Source organism: Hirundo rustica, unplaced genomic scaffold (assembly GCF_015227805.2).
Source record: "Hirundo rustica isolate bHirRus1 unplaced genomic scaffold, bHirRus1.pri.v3 scaffold_178_arrow_ctg1, whole genome shotgun sequence".
In the NCBI taxonomy this organism is placed as follows: Eukaryota; Metazoa; Chordata; class Aves; order Passeriformes; family Hirundinidae; genus Hirundo; species Hirundo rustica.
The window spans coordinates 61909-77798 of record NW_026690251.1 but is presented as its reverse complement, the minus strand read 5'-3'; the positions used below and the strand labels follow the sequence as shown (position 1 = coordinate 77798).

Here is a 15890-nt window from a genome sequence, read left to right as displayed (position 1 = left end):
TTCAGTGGCAAATTTTATTAATAATTTCTTTGTTTTCGCACTATAATGCAAAGCAAATTTCGACTTAGGTCAGTTCTTGAAGGATAACGTGCTGCATGCTGTAAGGGACTGAAATCTGACAAAGGGACAGGAGCTCAAATTATACTCTCAGCAGAGATACTGACAAGCTCTATGGCCTTGGTACTATGACCATCACAATTTTTGTGATGCTCATTACTTATCTGTCCCGTGGCTTTGTATCACATAGGGAGAGTTTAAAAATATAAACATACACGCACATATGCTCCCTAATAATCAGCTAGATTATGAACCCCTTTGAAAACATAGGAAGTGTAAGTAAGATATGATAAAGAAGATGTGATCTGCCAATCCACTGGAATGCTAAAGAGAAAGCTCCTTTTTTCCCCCCTTTTCTCTTCCTCTCCCAGTTAATCCCCAGAGGTCGAGTTCAGGACAGAGCCATTGACAGTAACAGGCACCAGAATTTAAGAAATACTTTCTTGACGCCAGTGACGTGAAGTAGAAATCCAGCCATCCCTCCCTATTTATTTCACACGTACCTGCAGAATTAATTCCTTCAGAGAAAGCATTCTTTTGATGGACAGGAGCTGCAGCTTTCCTTCATGCCCTTTAGAAATCTAACAGCCTGCAACATGCATCCTTCTGGTGAACAGCTCCCAGAAGCTTGCAGTGCTCAGAACTGTGTGGAGAACACACTTCCCTAAAGTCCTCAGTAGGCCACATGGAAAAAAAAAAGTTGAGCGGGATGGGAAGGGAGTAGAAGTGGAAAAGGTAAAAGTCCAGGAAGATGAAAGTGGCTAGCAGCCAGGATTTTATCCCAAACGTTCATGCTGTGCCAGCAGGAAGACTATCCATGTCATTTATCAGGAAGAGTAACAGCTTCATAAAACAGCCTCAACAGCAATGCTAAGATTAAATCTGTTATGTTTCCAGTCTCAAAGCAATTAGAAATGAAATATCGCCTGTTCTTGCCCAAACCTAGCAGCCTCTCTCTGATCAAGCAGCGTCCTGGGTTACAACAGGGGTGTAACCAAAGTACGTATCCTACCACCATCTCCGTGACTTTCTGATGAACCTCAGGTGGGTGCAGCACTGTTTCTCCATCTTTGCCACCACTCAACCACGGTAACTCCTTCTGGGGAAGCAGCAGCCACCCTGAGGGGTCACCTCTGCTAATCAAGGACTCCCCAGAACAACTCACAGAATCACATCAGCCCAGTGTGAAACTCCCCGCCCTCGGGGATGTACCGAACATTCCCGCCTCCATATAATCTGGGGTTTGGGACCTGACACCTACCACTGGATTCTCAGGGGACAGGAGCTCTCCACCACCACCACCACCGGACCTCCAGAGAAGGACCAGACCTTTCCACAGGTTCCTTCTTTTGACAGGAGCACTTCCATCGCTCCCGTGCGAATGCCACCACCATTTCATGGGACTGCTCCCACCACCCTGACCAGCAGCGTGTCAGGTCCTGTTCTGACTCCGTCACTTGAAACCAGCGTTTGTTTCAGTCTTCCTGGTAAACGGAAGCTCCGACTCGAGACCTCGCGCAAGGGATTTTGCGTGGGGTTCATTCCTGACACCGGTTCACCTCTCACTCAGCACAAGCAGGTACTTAAAAAACTTTCCAGACTATACCAAATGGCTTCTACTCGGCTTAGTGTGTCTGGCTTTAGACGTGAAACATGCACAAACAGGTTTGTTTTCCTTCAGTCTTCAGACCTCAGGAACATGACATTGCTCAAGCTTATCATGAACACAGAGATTTGCTTTAAATGTTAACAAGAGTTGACTTTGTCATGAAGGAGTGCGAATCAAAGGAAAAACAAGAAGCATCTATAAAATATTGGATCATTCAGTTAGAAAGATGAAAGATGTTACAGAATGTATGGAATAGCACAACAGGCTTTATTCATCAGCAGGAACCTAGAATCTTGCTTTTTGTGAGCACAAAAATATAGATGTGAGTGTATTATATATCCGAAAGTGCATTATGGTAATAAGTCTGGTTTTTGAGCTGTTTTTTATCTGTGTTTTGAGCTCTTTTCAGAACAAACTTATGCCTTAGAACTGCAATGATAAAGGCAGCTATAATATTCCTACTTTACTCCAATGCTGTACTAACCCTAATACTTTAGCTAACTACAGTGAAATAAAACTTACCTTAAAAATCAAATCCTTCTTCCCACAACGAAGCTCTTTCAGCTGGGCTTGGATCTTTTTTGACTGAAAGTAAGGATAATCAAGTCAGTTTTTATTTTATTTTATTTTATTTTAGATATTTAAAAAAAAAAAAAAAAAGCATAGTGAACTCTGAGAACAGCAGAATCCAGATCCGATTTCAAATGTTGAATGCCCCCCTCCAAATAATTGTCAATTGCTCTTCCAGGTTCACAAGTTAAACCAAGCAAAAGTACAGAGGAAAACACAAAATGGCACTCACCTAAAGCACATAGCTGAGTTAGTACTATAAAGAACAGCTGCTGGGCTTACACATTTTACACATGAGCTGTTATTAATGCTTTCCATGAAGCGTAACTGAAGGCATCACCTTCAAAGTAAACAATCTTATTCTCAGAAGTAAAAAGGCTCCACAGGCTCTGTAAAGATCAGGGTGTTCCAGGTGGTATCCAAAGGAAGTGGGTTCTCAGCCTGTAACCATGCCCTTGAAAACAGGCATAGTTATGCTTATTTATATCAGTTTAAGGTGATATTTATTTTATATATTGTTAAATAGAGCCTTAAAATAATTCTAAATAATAGTCTATATATTATTAATTTAAACAAAATAGAATAGATTTGGATTTTTTGTACTAAAGCCAAGTATCCAAGGAACATTATTTCACCATTTATCTGAGAATCCTCTCAAAACAGTCATTTATTTTTAATAAAACCCACAGTCCCGACTGATACTCAATACACTTTCTTGTATTAATAAATGCCAAGTGTTTTCAAGTCCTTGGAATGGATTACAAGTCTCTTTCACATTTACTGAAAGAGCATTCCATAAACGTAACGTATTACAAAAGTAGTATATCTTCCATAAGCTGGAATTTCAGGAAAGATTTGATCGCTTTCCAATTGATGCAGTCAAAATGCAGTGACAGACTTTTGGGAAGGCGGAATGGATCTAAAGACAGAATTTTAGAACCTTCTTTAAATGTTTAAATAGCACGGCCAAAACGGTCATGGTATTCTGTAAAATCTGAACCAACCAGCCAAGATCAGCCCAGCAGAATTTTTCGTCCTGTGATTTTATCTGCCGATACTTCCTTCAGTGGCACTGTCCTCTGCCCTGGGCAGCACAATTACTTCAGCTATGGAATATATTCCACATCACCTAAAGACCAGTGAGAAAATGTTCACCGACTTTTAATTGTCCTGAGGCCTCTGCTTAATAAAGTCTGCAGTTTCTGTCATACAAAGGCATCCAGATAGGCTGTGGAGGAATCTAAGAGTTACAGTTAAGGTATAACTCATTTGCTCAGTATGAAGCCTGTGATGAAATTAAGTCATAAAGCTGAATACATTCAGTACAGGTCAAAGGCACGCGCATGACCTGTAACTCTTTGTGACAGAATTTGGTTGTTCTGCAGATTTTCTGTGCTTCAAGGGAGAGGAGCCCTTAGTAGAGCCAGACAGATGCACTTACCATTAAACACAGGCCTCTGAAATACAGAGTCTGGTAGGATTGCCCTGGCACGCGTCCCTTTCTGTGTCCTGGAAACCACAATGGTTGCAGCCCTCTGCCGTCGTCTCTCCAAGGCCCTGACTTCTTGGAGAAGAAAATGCAGCCGTGCAATACCTGCAGGATCACAGGCAGGCTCCCACTGCTGCAAGCACAAACAAGGAATCGCCGTCTGTGTCTGTCTGCACGCAGCCCGAGGGAGCAAAACGAAGCGGGGCTCCCTGCTAGGCAATTGTACCCACAAAAGCACTGGACAGAATGACCCAAAGGAGACTGAGTTCACGCAGTTCTTATGCTTGGTGACCACAGCACTTCATTAAAACCAGAAAACACGCTGTGTTTCTCCGGCTGGCACAACCTAGCTGCCAAAATGACCGCAAAAAAAGGACGCTCCTGTAGCATTTCTGTTTGCTCCAACGGCAACACGCTTAATAGCTGCAAATTTGCCAGGACGATTCATAAAGAGATTCTCACCCTTTGAAATACACTCACCGTCTTGACTATTACTTCATTTATGTTTAGTTTTCTGAAGATCTCTGACTGCCGGGGCTCGTCACACTGCAATCAAATCAAATCATCCTCAGGCCTAATCCTTAGATGCAAATACTAAAAGAGACATGATCAGAGAAAAGATCTCCAAGTTAATTACCAAAGATTCCAATATGATGCAGCTAGTTGGGGTGGTTTGACCCCGTCTGGATGCCAGGTGCCCACCAAAGCCACTCCATCGCTTCCCTTCTCAGCTGGCAGGGGAACAGAAAATTGAGCAAAAGGTTCATGAGTGAAGGACAGAGAGAGGTTGCTCACCAATTTCCAGCACGGGCAAAACAGACTGGACCTGGGGAAATTAACTGTATTTATTACCAATCAAAACCCGAGCAGGACAAGTAGTAAAAGAACCTTAAAAACAGCTTCCCCTCCTCTGCTTCCCAGCTTCTACCTCCTCCTCCTCCCCCAGCAGCACAGGGAGACAGGGAATGAGGGCTATGCCCCCAGTCAATCCCATCTCTGCTGCTGCTTCCTCCTCAGGGAGAGTGGTGGACACGGGGGAAGCTTCTGGAAGCTTTCCAGAAAAAGCCACCCCAACAGCTCTCCCCACTACCAAAACCTTGCCTTGCAAACCCAATACACCGAGAAAAACAAACTCGAAAAAGCAGAGGGGAAACAGGAAACTATTTGCAAGCACTGCTGCTTTTCCAAGCAGTAAAGAAGGGGAGAAAATACATCTGCATTCCTACACTGTGACATGTTTGAAAGCAACAGTAGCGATAAAGGAAGGTAACAGACTTTGGAAAACTTAAAAAATTACTCCTACCCCTATTATTTCCTACCTTTGAGAACTGATCAGAAACTTGACCTCCTAAGTACTGATCTCTGAGTTAAAAGGTAGAGAGTGATGAAGAAAAGGCATTCAACCATCATTAGGAAAATTTTAGTACAGAAGAAATTTTCTATGCTCTGGTTTCGTTCCAGCAAGGTGCAACGACCTTAACGGAAATGATATACGCAGAAAACCCAGACTAAAGTCATGTGAGTCAATCACATTCACATCTAAGAGCTTTTTTAAATGAAAAGTTAAAGAAAGGGAGAGCTCCCATGAATGCAGGTACTTCTACATTGAGGAAGTTGCCAAGTACAGGGCTTTTTGTACTGACTATCTCTCTTGCTCTTCAGCAGGGGAGAGATTTCTTTCCCTCAGTTTCATAAAGCGACCCTTTTCCCCTTGAAATAATGAAACATTCTGGGAATCAACAATAACAGCTCTTTCCCGTCTCCGTGTTAATTTCAAAACAGCCTTTCACAATTCCTGTCTTAGCACAGACATGGAGATCATGGAAATGAAATCTGGTTTGTGTATGTTATAGATGTAGATATCTATGGAGTTACATCGCAGGCACTTTTGTCAAAAACCTGAATTTGCAACTTGCTTTCTAATACCTTTGAGCTGCTTCTTGTGAGGTCACAGAAATGAGCTGGGATGAGAGCGCTTCAGGAACACTCACCATAGAAGCATAACACATATTCTGTAATCTGGTGGGTGTGTATATATTATATATATATATATATATATATATTCTTGTGTATAATACACCAGAACCTATTGTTATGAAACAATAAAACCTCTCGTTCAGGAGTGAGATGGCAAATTGAGAAAGTTCTTGCCGTGGGTGTAGCTCAGCTCTCTCTCTCTCAGTCCCAGTCCCTCTGGCGCTGCTGGAAAATGCCGAGGTCCAGGCCCCGGTGCAGCCCCCAGTGCTCCCCTGGGTTTTCAGTCCAGAGCAGGTTTAAACAGTTCCAAGAAAAGGGAAAAAAACAGTCCAGAGAATTTCTCTGTTTTAGCTCATTGAAACTAACTAAGAGCAAAAAGATCTCTGTCCTGCAGTCTCTCCAAGCCTCCGCTGAACGCTCCATCCAGAGAGGAATGTGGAGGAGTCAGTTAGTTTTCTCAAAACAAACTCCGCGCTTCTCCTTGCTCTTAGAACCAGTGCTAAAGGCACAGAACCAAATATCCAGCACAAACAGAACAGAGGATTGGGGATACAGGCATCATAACGTCACCCTAGGACAGAACCTAAGATTGCAAAATGCACAATTGGGCGATAAAAATGAGGGTGAATGCACTGCTTGAAAGAACAAGAGCACCTATGAAGGAAGCATTCTCATCATCTGTCTCTACATATCTGTATGCAGATCATTCTTTCAAAACCTACATGTAAAATGCTATCAATAATTTAAATATATAGCACATCCAAATTGATGAGATTATAAAGAGCGATGTGCATTCAGTGTTTGGAGGCAGGACCTAAATAACGTAACCTTTCCTCAAAATCGTATCATTTAAATTCGGTCAAATTTCAAAAAATCTGATATAAGATTAAATACTTTTAGGGAACAAACGTGGTACAGAAGTTTAATAGAAAGCCATTAGGTAGGTAGAGCTTTTGGTACCTTTTCAGTAGCTAATATTTGCTGCCAAAAGAAAGATCCCTTTCAAAGCGGATTTTCTAAAATACAAATACAGTAAATATCAGAGAAGTCTACTGACCTACCTAAGCAAACCATTAACAGTCAGACAGTATGAATGCTGATTAATGAAGTAGCTATTTGTGTTCAGTAAAAGGTTTTTTAATGGCTGGTCAATAGGATGAGACTGATAGGATTTACTGGAGTTTACAGGCTCAATTGCAGAGCATCCCATGGTAACGGGTGAGAGAAGAAAGCAAGGCACTTTTGACTGCAGATGGAGACAACTGAGAGCTTGGCCTAATCCACATGAGGAGCTGGAAGAGACATTTCCTACTGGCGTGGCTGAGGAAGAGCGCTCCCCAGCTCAGTACCCCAGTGAGACTCTCCCAAAGCAGCTCCCTCGCTCACCTCCTTCCCCTCCCACTTTCCACTCCAGGAATGGAGTTGGGAACTGGGGGCACAAAGGGGAAGATCACAGGCTGAGATAAGAACGATTGACTAGAAACAGCAATGAGATCAGAAAATGAACAGCAACAATAGCAATACCAAAAGGTGTAAGAAAAACAACTTACTCTGAAAATAAAACAGTACCAGACCATTTCGGTCACCATGCTTTTCTCTCTCCAACAGAGCCAGAAAGGAGAGAGTGCCCTGTTCCTGCCCCTGGCAAGTGATGCGAGCTGACAGCAAATAACATTATGGTCTGACCGTGCCCCCTCCCTGACTACTGTAAAAAATTATTCCCGTCCTGTCCAAAACCAGGACACACTGATGACTTAAAAAGCAACGTACACATTGCTTTTCAGATTGACCCTAGATATACCCTCTTGTAGAGCAAAATAAATCAGAGATCCCAGTTTAAATGACAGCTTTGAGATCGAGTTTTCATATGCATAGACTCAGAATAGTTAAGAAAAGCAAAAGAACTGACCAAAGCAGATAAAGACAAGAAGCCTGGTTAGCCAGAGAACAAGGCATCGCACGAATAAAACATTTTCAAGCGCAAAGCTCTTTGCAAAATAAAGAAATGGAAAGGGAAACTACATCCTGATCTAGGCAAACTGTTTGGAGAGAAAGGGAGGATAAGGGGGAAAAGAAATGTAATGCTGCTCAAATACTTCATGTTTCTATTCCAAGAACAGAGTTCAAAATAAATTCAGCTCGATAGCAATAAACATTATTTAAAACAAGTCTTATATTTTATTTGGAATTTTGGGATCAACCTGGGATTGATACTCACAGCATACAGCGCTTAAAAAAGCATTTTAGGAGTTTGAGGTTTTTAAAATTTTATTAGCCATCTCCGCTCTGAGATGGCATTTCCTTTCTCCTCTTGCTAGTCCTTTTTAAAGCAAGCAGTAACACTGAACAAAGTTTCACTGTTGTGTCAATCTACAGAACCTCCTGTCTGAAAAAGGAGCAAAAGTTACAGAGGTGTGCTCTCAAACTAAGCACCACTAGCGTGGAGTCAACCACTGCTGTCAAGGAAACACTATTTCGAAACGCACACAGTCCTTCTCGTTTGTTTTTCTGCTCAGAGAATCTCCCTGGTGCCTTTTTTGCCTACCACAATAATGTGTTTTACATATGAAGCCAAACCACGCTTTCTCCCAGTATGAAATCTGAACTGAGATGACAATCAAATGTTCCTCTTACCTCGTTTTTGGAGGTCTCATTTAATTCTGCTCTTCCTTTCCATTTCGGTCTTCAAAAAGTTAATCTACAATTTTAAAGAAATGATGAGTGGGAGTGGCTGAGATGTAATTGTAAATACCAGTTATTTTTTATGCTTTTAAAAGTTTTGGAAAAAAGCTAACCACCAAACCAAAAAATTCTCCTTACGTACCAAATCGGTATACGCCACGGTCAGGTATTTGCTAAATCTACAATTATTTAGCATACGTGCTAGAAAACTTATATTCAAAAGAAGAAAATTGCTGTACGTAAATAGGCTTACTTTTGTTTTGTAGCAGTAGACATAGTGTTTATTTTTCACAAGGTAGTTCAGTGTGATCGTCAAAGAACTGAGGAATTTTTAAAACAATATCAAAAATGTTTTTCCCCTCTAAGAACACAGCTGGCTTCTAACGCAGTTATTTTATTTGAATGCTACAGTGTTGGTCCTAATCAAAGGCCTTGCTTCTAGTCAGACCCACCTCAGGAATTAAGTGTGTTGTACATGAAAGCATTCAAATATGGTCTTTAGAGCCCACTTAAGTGGGCTTGGCTTGGCAAGCAGAAATTCCAGTCACCAGGCTTAAGACTGAATTTAATCAAACACAGGTTAAAAAATTGTTTTTACAAATGAGTTTTTTCAGGACTAGGTTTTAATCATGGCTTATGGCGTACACTGGGAGGAAGGAGGAGGTAATTATAAACAACTAGGATTAAAAGAAGACATTTCTGCTACGCTGAAGGAAGATGCTTTTGGATAGTTCAATTAGCATGCCTGTTTCCCCAGTGTCCCATGCTGCTGATGCACAAAACTCTACCCAAGTTCAAGGGAAACCGCAGCTGCTCTCACCTTGCAACAGATTTGTTAAGGAAAAACCCCAAAAACTCCTGTAAGAAACAGATTCGGATTACAGAGACACTGACCCAAAGGGTAATGGTTTGGATGTCATGTAGATAAAAAAATGACACCCAATCTGCATGACCTGAGAGCTGTTCTTAGAATCATGCCCACACTCCAGCAGACATGCCAGTAATCTAGAAACCATCAGCGAACTGCCAGCACTCTCACCCGTATCCAAAGAGAATGCTTTCGTCACTTGAGAAAGAAATGTACGTAGGGGGCCCACGAGACCAGTGCCACCCGACGTGCACAAACAGAACTTCTTCTGCAAACTCTTCCAAGGTTTTGTCTAAGTGCTTTGATGGTGGAAATACTGACGCCACATCCGCCTGCCGGCTGAGAACGGCGCTTTATTCGGCACCTGCCGAGCAACGGCATCCACCAGCTCTGAAGTTTAGTGCACGTATAGATAATAGATATGAAGATTCTGCACAACAAAAATAAAGGTCATAATCCAAATATTAGATCAAGATGAAGGAGGAGAAACACGATACGGCTATTTGTTGTGGTCATTTTGTTTTTTCAGCTGTTCAAAGGAATTGCCAGCTATCTACCATTAAATACTGAATAAACGAATATACTAGCCTCCAATAAAGAATGTTCCCTTTCTTACACCTGTCTCTCAGGAATATTAATATTCCTTCAAGGCACTTCACTTCTAGCTGTGAACATATATGAAATAATTAAAGAGGTGTGATACCAAAATTATTCTCTCTACATAGCTTGGATCTGTCAGGGAAGAGGCATTTAAGACAGAAGAAATATTTTTACATCCCTTCCTTTTTCAAAAATAATAGAAGCATTATTTAGGAACACATTAATTTTCGCCTTTATATTAGAACAGCACTTCAAGGGTCTCCTACTAAGTCTCTGACAAATGAAGAACCACCTAGTCACAAAGTACAGCTATGGAGCCCTGCATAGGAGGGATTTCTATGACTTGTCTGCTGGAGCCAACCAAGGGGTAACTTTACTTATCCACTTCAGTGGGCCCGTGCGTGCAGCTTCATGCTTTAAGGCAGATCAGTCCCTACCAGACCATTTGCACGATGCTTTTAGTAAGTCTCAAGGACAAGACGTAATATCGTTTTTTAGAAGAGATGTAAAAATACCACTTTCAGTCATCAAATCCTGACAGTACAATAAGCAAGAACAGACATTTATACCCAGCTCTAAATTAACAGGTTGCCTGCCTTTAATTGCTATCTGGCTGCAATTATGACAATACATAACGAAAATACATTGTCCTAAGGCTGAACTTTTCAGTACTACGCAAGGACACTGCTTCCATATCATGGAGACAGTCACCCACGAGACTCAGAGCTCCGTGTGCTTCAGAGCTCATGATGTTCAATAAATAAAGGCAACAGTTTCCATTCCTCTACTCACAGCAGTCGGTGACATGGAAATGTTTAAATTAAACGTTCCTCCATCAAAATAGAGAATGCTTTAGCAGATGGCAGCGACCTAATTCTAAGAGTCAAACAATAGTAGTTAGCCATGAGAGGATGGCAAAACCCCAACATCACATCGTCACTGCGCAGCCAAGACTCAGCTGTAAGCACGTTCACTCACCTCCACACTTCTTGTGTCTCGCGCAGGACTAGAATGAGCAGTTAAGGCGTAGCTGAAATTCATTCATTAACACTCGACTATTTTGGCCGTATCTGGAAACCCTGACACACTCACTGTTCCTCTCCTGGTCTAATTTTCAAGGTAGAGTGTAAAAATTGACTTTGAAAGCCAGAGGGAGCCGTTTAGGCTATTATTTAAAACACAGAAAAATTTCTTTCCTTCGGGCAAAAAGCGTTCTACAGTGTGTTAAATACTTTTAAAAGCTTCAAGCTGACTGCATTTGGGCAGGATTATTTGAAACCAAACTGCTCTGCAGCTGCCCCGAGCCTGGAGTTTGCAGAAACAAAACGAGCTCCCCCTCCTGCTTCATTTGCTGCCTTCTCTGATTGAGGGAGAACCACACAATGCAAATGATAACAGAGAAGATGGTAAGAGCCGTCCAAAGCCCCCAGGATGGCTGGCACCAGGGTTCACTCCCTCCTCGGGCTGATGGAACTCAAACCCAGGTGTTCTGGGATTTAAGGAGCAAAACCCAGCTCTGCCGCTTGCTGTTCCACTCCCTCCCACATTTGCACAGCAGGAATATCGCTGGGCTCTGCGTCACGCCCCAAAGCAGCAGCCCTGGGACCGAGGACACTCTCCCCTTCCCAGACACCGAGCTGACCGGCCGGCCTCACATCCTCCAAGGGCAGAAAAAACACGAACCACTAACAAATGGGTGTTTTAGACCAAACAGGACCCAGCGCAGGGGTCAAATATCCCAGGCTGCGTTCCTGAGCATTCCCAAGGCTTTTGGGCAGGAAAGCAAAACTTGGCACATCAAGGACCGTTTCCCTCGTAACAATATCCTCCCTAAAACTTCCCACGTTAAGCCCGGGTATTTGTAACGTCCTCGGGAACACGTTCCACAGAGAGCAGCGGGTCCCTCGTCACAGGAGCGGCAGCAGAACCCCGGCCATAAAGGGCCATTTACCTTGCACAGCATCCTCAGGAAAACTTCCCACATAAAGAAGGACCGGGCCCCCCTGCAACAACAACCTCGGCGCAACAGAACGCTTTTCCTTCTCCCGTACCGCCCCTTTTCCACGCCGGCAAAAACAATTCCTGAGCGGAAACAGATCCTCACCCGCTCCAAGGACCGAAGCTCTGGGGCTCATCCGCACGGGCTGACCCTGCTCCGGGGAGGAATCTTCACACAGCCCCCCAAACCCGGCTCCACGTTTCCCCTTGTTCCCGCTGACCTGGAAAGCCACAGGTGAACGCCGTCCCTCGGCCCTCGCGCCCGCGATCGGCGCCGCTCCGTCATCCCAAAGGAACTCCGGCATCCGCCTCTCCGCCTCTCCGCTTTCGCAGCGGCCACGGGCGGGCCCGGGCCGCCGGCGGCGTCGTTCCCCGCGCGGTTCCCCGCGGCGGAGAGGCGAGAGGAGCCCCGCGGAGCCGCGACCCGGGGCCGGTTTCCGGCGCGTTTCGCGCTCCGACATCGCCCCGCGCCCCGCGGGGCCCCGCCCGCCGCCGGGGCTGCAGTACCGGGCGCCGCCGCAGGGGGCAGCACCGCGCGCGGAGAGCGCCGCTCGCGCCGCGCCCGCGGGGCTCCCGGCAGCGGCCGCTGCCGCCTTCGGCGCCGCTCCGGGCCCGAATCCGCTCCCGGCTCCTGCCGAGGCTCGGCTCGGCCCGGCAAAAACCGGCTCAAAGAGAATTTGTTTCCCAGGAAAAGCGGGGATTGGCTGGAAGCCTTCTTTCCTGGGGGGCACGGGGTTTGTTTTCCCTATCCCTTCGCAGTCCAGGATACTGCCGGAGCTGTGTTAGGCAGTGGCAGGAGGAGAGAGCTGCATTTATTTATTCTTTTTTATAACTTCTGTATTTTAATATTATTTTTTACTTTTTGATTTTTGTAATTTTTGTTCATTCTCTTTTATTTTATTGAGTTTTATTTTTTTATGTTATTTAATTTTTTGGTATTTTTGCACAGGTTTGATATTTTATTTCTTCTATCTTTGTCTTTTTTACTTTTGATTCTTTCTCTACTTCTTAATTACTTTTCATTTTAAAAATATAATTTAATTTTTATTTTCATGTTATTTGATTTTTTATTTTTTGTTTTATGTTTAATTTCTAACGTTAGTCTTTAATATAATTTTTTATTTTATTTTCCTTTTATTTTTTTACCTTCTTTTTATTATTTTTAAATTTTTTTAATTCTTATTTTATTTATTTTAAATTTAATTTAATTTAATTTGTTCATGTTTTCTTTGTTCCTTTTTTTTTTTTTTTTAACCCTTTCTTACCCCGAGTATGTGGCAGATTGGCTGCTGGCAACAAAGAAGTTGGAAAATGACAGCCGTGGCCACCGAAGGCCTGGATATAATGGGGAGTGAGAGCAAAGCCTCTGTACTTTCTGCTCCATTGAAGAACCCGAAGGGAGAAAGCTGTAAACGCGACGGTGCCTTTTTTTTCCTTTTTATCCCCTAACAGGTCTCATTCTACCCACGAACAGTGTTAGCAGCAATCATTTCATGTCGGGGTGTATTTCAGAGGCAGCAATAAAAGAAAGGAGATTTTTTTTCATTCTGTAACTCTCCAAACCTCATTGTTTAGTAACAAAGAAATCCAAAACAAAGCAAACAAACAAACAAACAACAACAACAAAAAAACAAACAAAAAAAACCCCACAAACACCCCTCACCAAAAAAAACACAGAAAAAGAAAATCTGCCAATATTATTTTAGTGAGAATGAAATCTTTACCCTTTAGAAAAGCAGGCTAATTTAATTCTGATTAATTGTTGTTCTGATGTGTTAGGTTAATGAATTCCTATCACTTAAAATGTCATTTGAAATATAAACAAATAAACACAAAATTTAAAAATCAAATCAAAAATAGGAAAATATAAATAATAAACATAGAAATGTAAAATACGAAAAATAGTATCAGTAATATTAATAAATACAATCTGTTTTATGACACGTTATGTGTATTATAATATATATAACATGCACAGATATGAATAAAAAATAAATGGTAATGATGACTATATAACTAAACTATAACTATAACTATAACTAGCTATAACTATAATAAATGCTAAAAATTTGATATATGGCCTACAATCAAGGCTTTTTTGGTCTGAATTTGGTGAGTGGCAGGGTTCTGGGAGTTGCGCTTGGGGGTCTTTTGGGGCATTTCTTTTAGAGGATTTTTGGGCGGGGATTTTTGGGCCCGTTCTTTTTTGCCTCCGTTCTCTGCCTGTGCCCGAGGCCGGGCTTTGAGCGCGGTGCAGTGCTGCCACCCTGTGGATGTAGAGCGGAACTGCAGCTCTCCCCCGTGCCCGACCCTGCCGTGCGTGGGAGCCCCCGACTGTGAGCCTGGGGCAGTGCTGCCGCCGGACCTTCCAAAGATGGCGGCAAAAAGGGCAGGAAAAAGGCGAGGACTCCGAGTGCTTCTAGTCGGCTGCCTGCACGCGACCCCGACCACGATGCCGCCTGGGCGCGATTTTTAGGGGCGTTTTGACTCACACGGGCATGGGCTGGGGGCTCAGCTGTGTCGTGGGCGAGTTTCGGCAGTCGATTTAGTTGGGCTCCTAAAGGATGAGCCGAGGGAAGCCTTAGGGGTTTTGTGCCACTCCCAAGATGGCGGCTGGCTGAGAAGCACCTGACCTTCCAAAGATGGCGGCAAAAAAGGCGGGAAAAAACAAGGACCCCGAGGTTCATCTAGTCGACTGCCTGCATGCTATCCTGACCACAGTGCCTCCTGGATGCAATTTTCTGTGGCATTTCCAGGTGTGTACACATGGGCTGTGGGCTCAGACTCGCTGTGGGCACATTCAGGGAGTCAGTTTTAGTCAGGCATCTCTGATAGCAGCCTATGGGGGCCTTAGGGGTGCCAGAAAAAAAGATGGCCACTGCACCAGAAATGACTTCGGCCCTCAATAAAGATGGCGACTGGTAAGGGTATGAGTCACGTGATGCCACTCCCAAGATGGTGGTTTGGTGCAACATGCCTGACCTTCCAAAGATGGTGGCAAAAAGGGCGGGGAAAACACAAGTGTAACAAGTTAATGCTTTGTTCATTGAACTTGCAAACACAGGATGACTCGTCATTTTTAAGAGAACCTTTAAGCTTGCAAACACAGCATGACTCATGATTTTTTAGACACATGTGCTATTGCTTAACAAGGCTTTTGAGTTCCAGGAGAAGGAACTGTAACTGTTTTCAGAAGATAGAAGACGGTCTCCTAGCAACAAGATAAACCCACCGATAACAAAAGAAAAGAACTGTATAAAACAGAACTGAAAGACCTTAACCGTGCGGCAGTTGGCGGGGTGCAGACCCCCTGTCGCCCAGCGCTGTATTTGCTTATGCCCCGCTTGCTGTAATTAATAAAATTTTAATTGGGACTAAATCTTGAGTCGTGCAATTTATAACAATTTGGTGCCGTGACTCGGATGAGAATGTTCCGGTAGAATAGGAATACTGGGGAGGCGCCCCACCTCAGGTGGCCCCAGGATTTCTGTAACCTACCCCGCTCTCACCGACGAACCTAAAACTCGGGACATAAGCAAAGGAGACCGGTCGACCCTATAAACTTTGTGCACAAAGGTCCGGACGAAGACGCAGGACGCGTAAGTATTGCGTGGAATTACACGTGGGGAGCCGTTCGGTCGGGGTCGGGTATCCTGGAGTGTGCTGAGTGTGCTGTGTGAGAGGGGAGCCGGCAGCCGGACACCCCAAGTGAATGTGGACCCTCAGTAGTGCGGTTCCCATTGCCCGCGAGGGCGTGGGCCACGAACAAGGGGAAGTGATTGGTTGCACACCTGTGATAGAAGGCACTCCAGAAGATGGGACAGGGGAAGAGCAAGCCCCCTCCACCCATGAAACTCCCACCTGTGCCTAAAGACAGTCCGTTAGGATTCATGCTAGCTGAATGGAAGCAGTATCCTAGGACTAGAGACAAGGATAAGGCCAAAATGATACGCTATTGTATAGAAGTATGGGGTGGGAAAGAAATATCTAGGAATGTTTTTGGAGTTTTTTTTTTTGGCCTGTATTTGATGATGATTGGG

General features: G+C 43.8%; 1 long non-coding RNA gene across 5 annotated transcripts; it reads right to left on the bottom strand.

Moving 5' to 3' along the window:
* Positions 1-65: 65 nt before the first annotated feature.
* Positions 66-14522, bottom strand: LOC120747707 (uncharacterized). Of its 5 annotated transcripts, none has more exons than XR_005699180.2 (6): positions 14343-14522; positions 9424-9682; positions 8337-8400; positions 4363-4456; positions 3678-4271; positions 66-2251 (listed from the first exon to the last, which is right to left on the bottom strand). It is a non-coding gene; the product is annotated as an uncharacterized LOC120747707 (long non-coding RNA). The 5 variants fall into 5 exon arrangements; XR_005699179.2 differs by lacking the exon at positions 14343-14522 and adding an exon at positions 12072-12249; XR_005699181.2 differs by lacking the exons at positions 9424-9682; positions 14343-14522 and adding an exon at positions 12072-12249 and having other exon boundaries at positions 3678-3858; positions 4206-4271.
* Positions 14523-15890: the final 1368 nt, after the last annotated feature.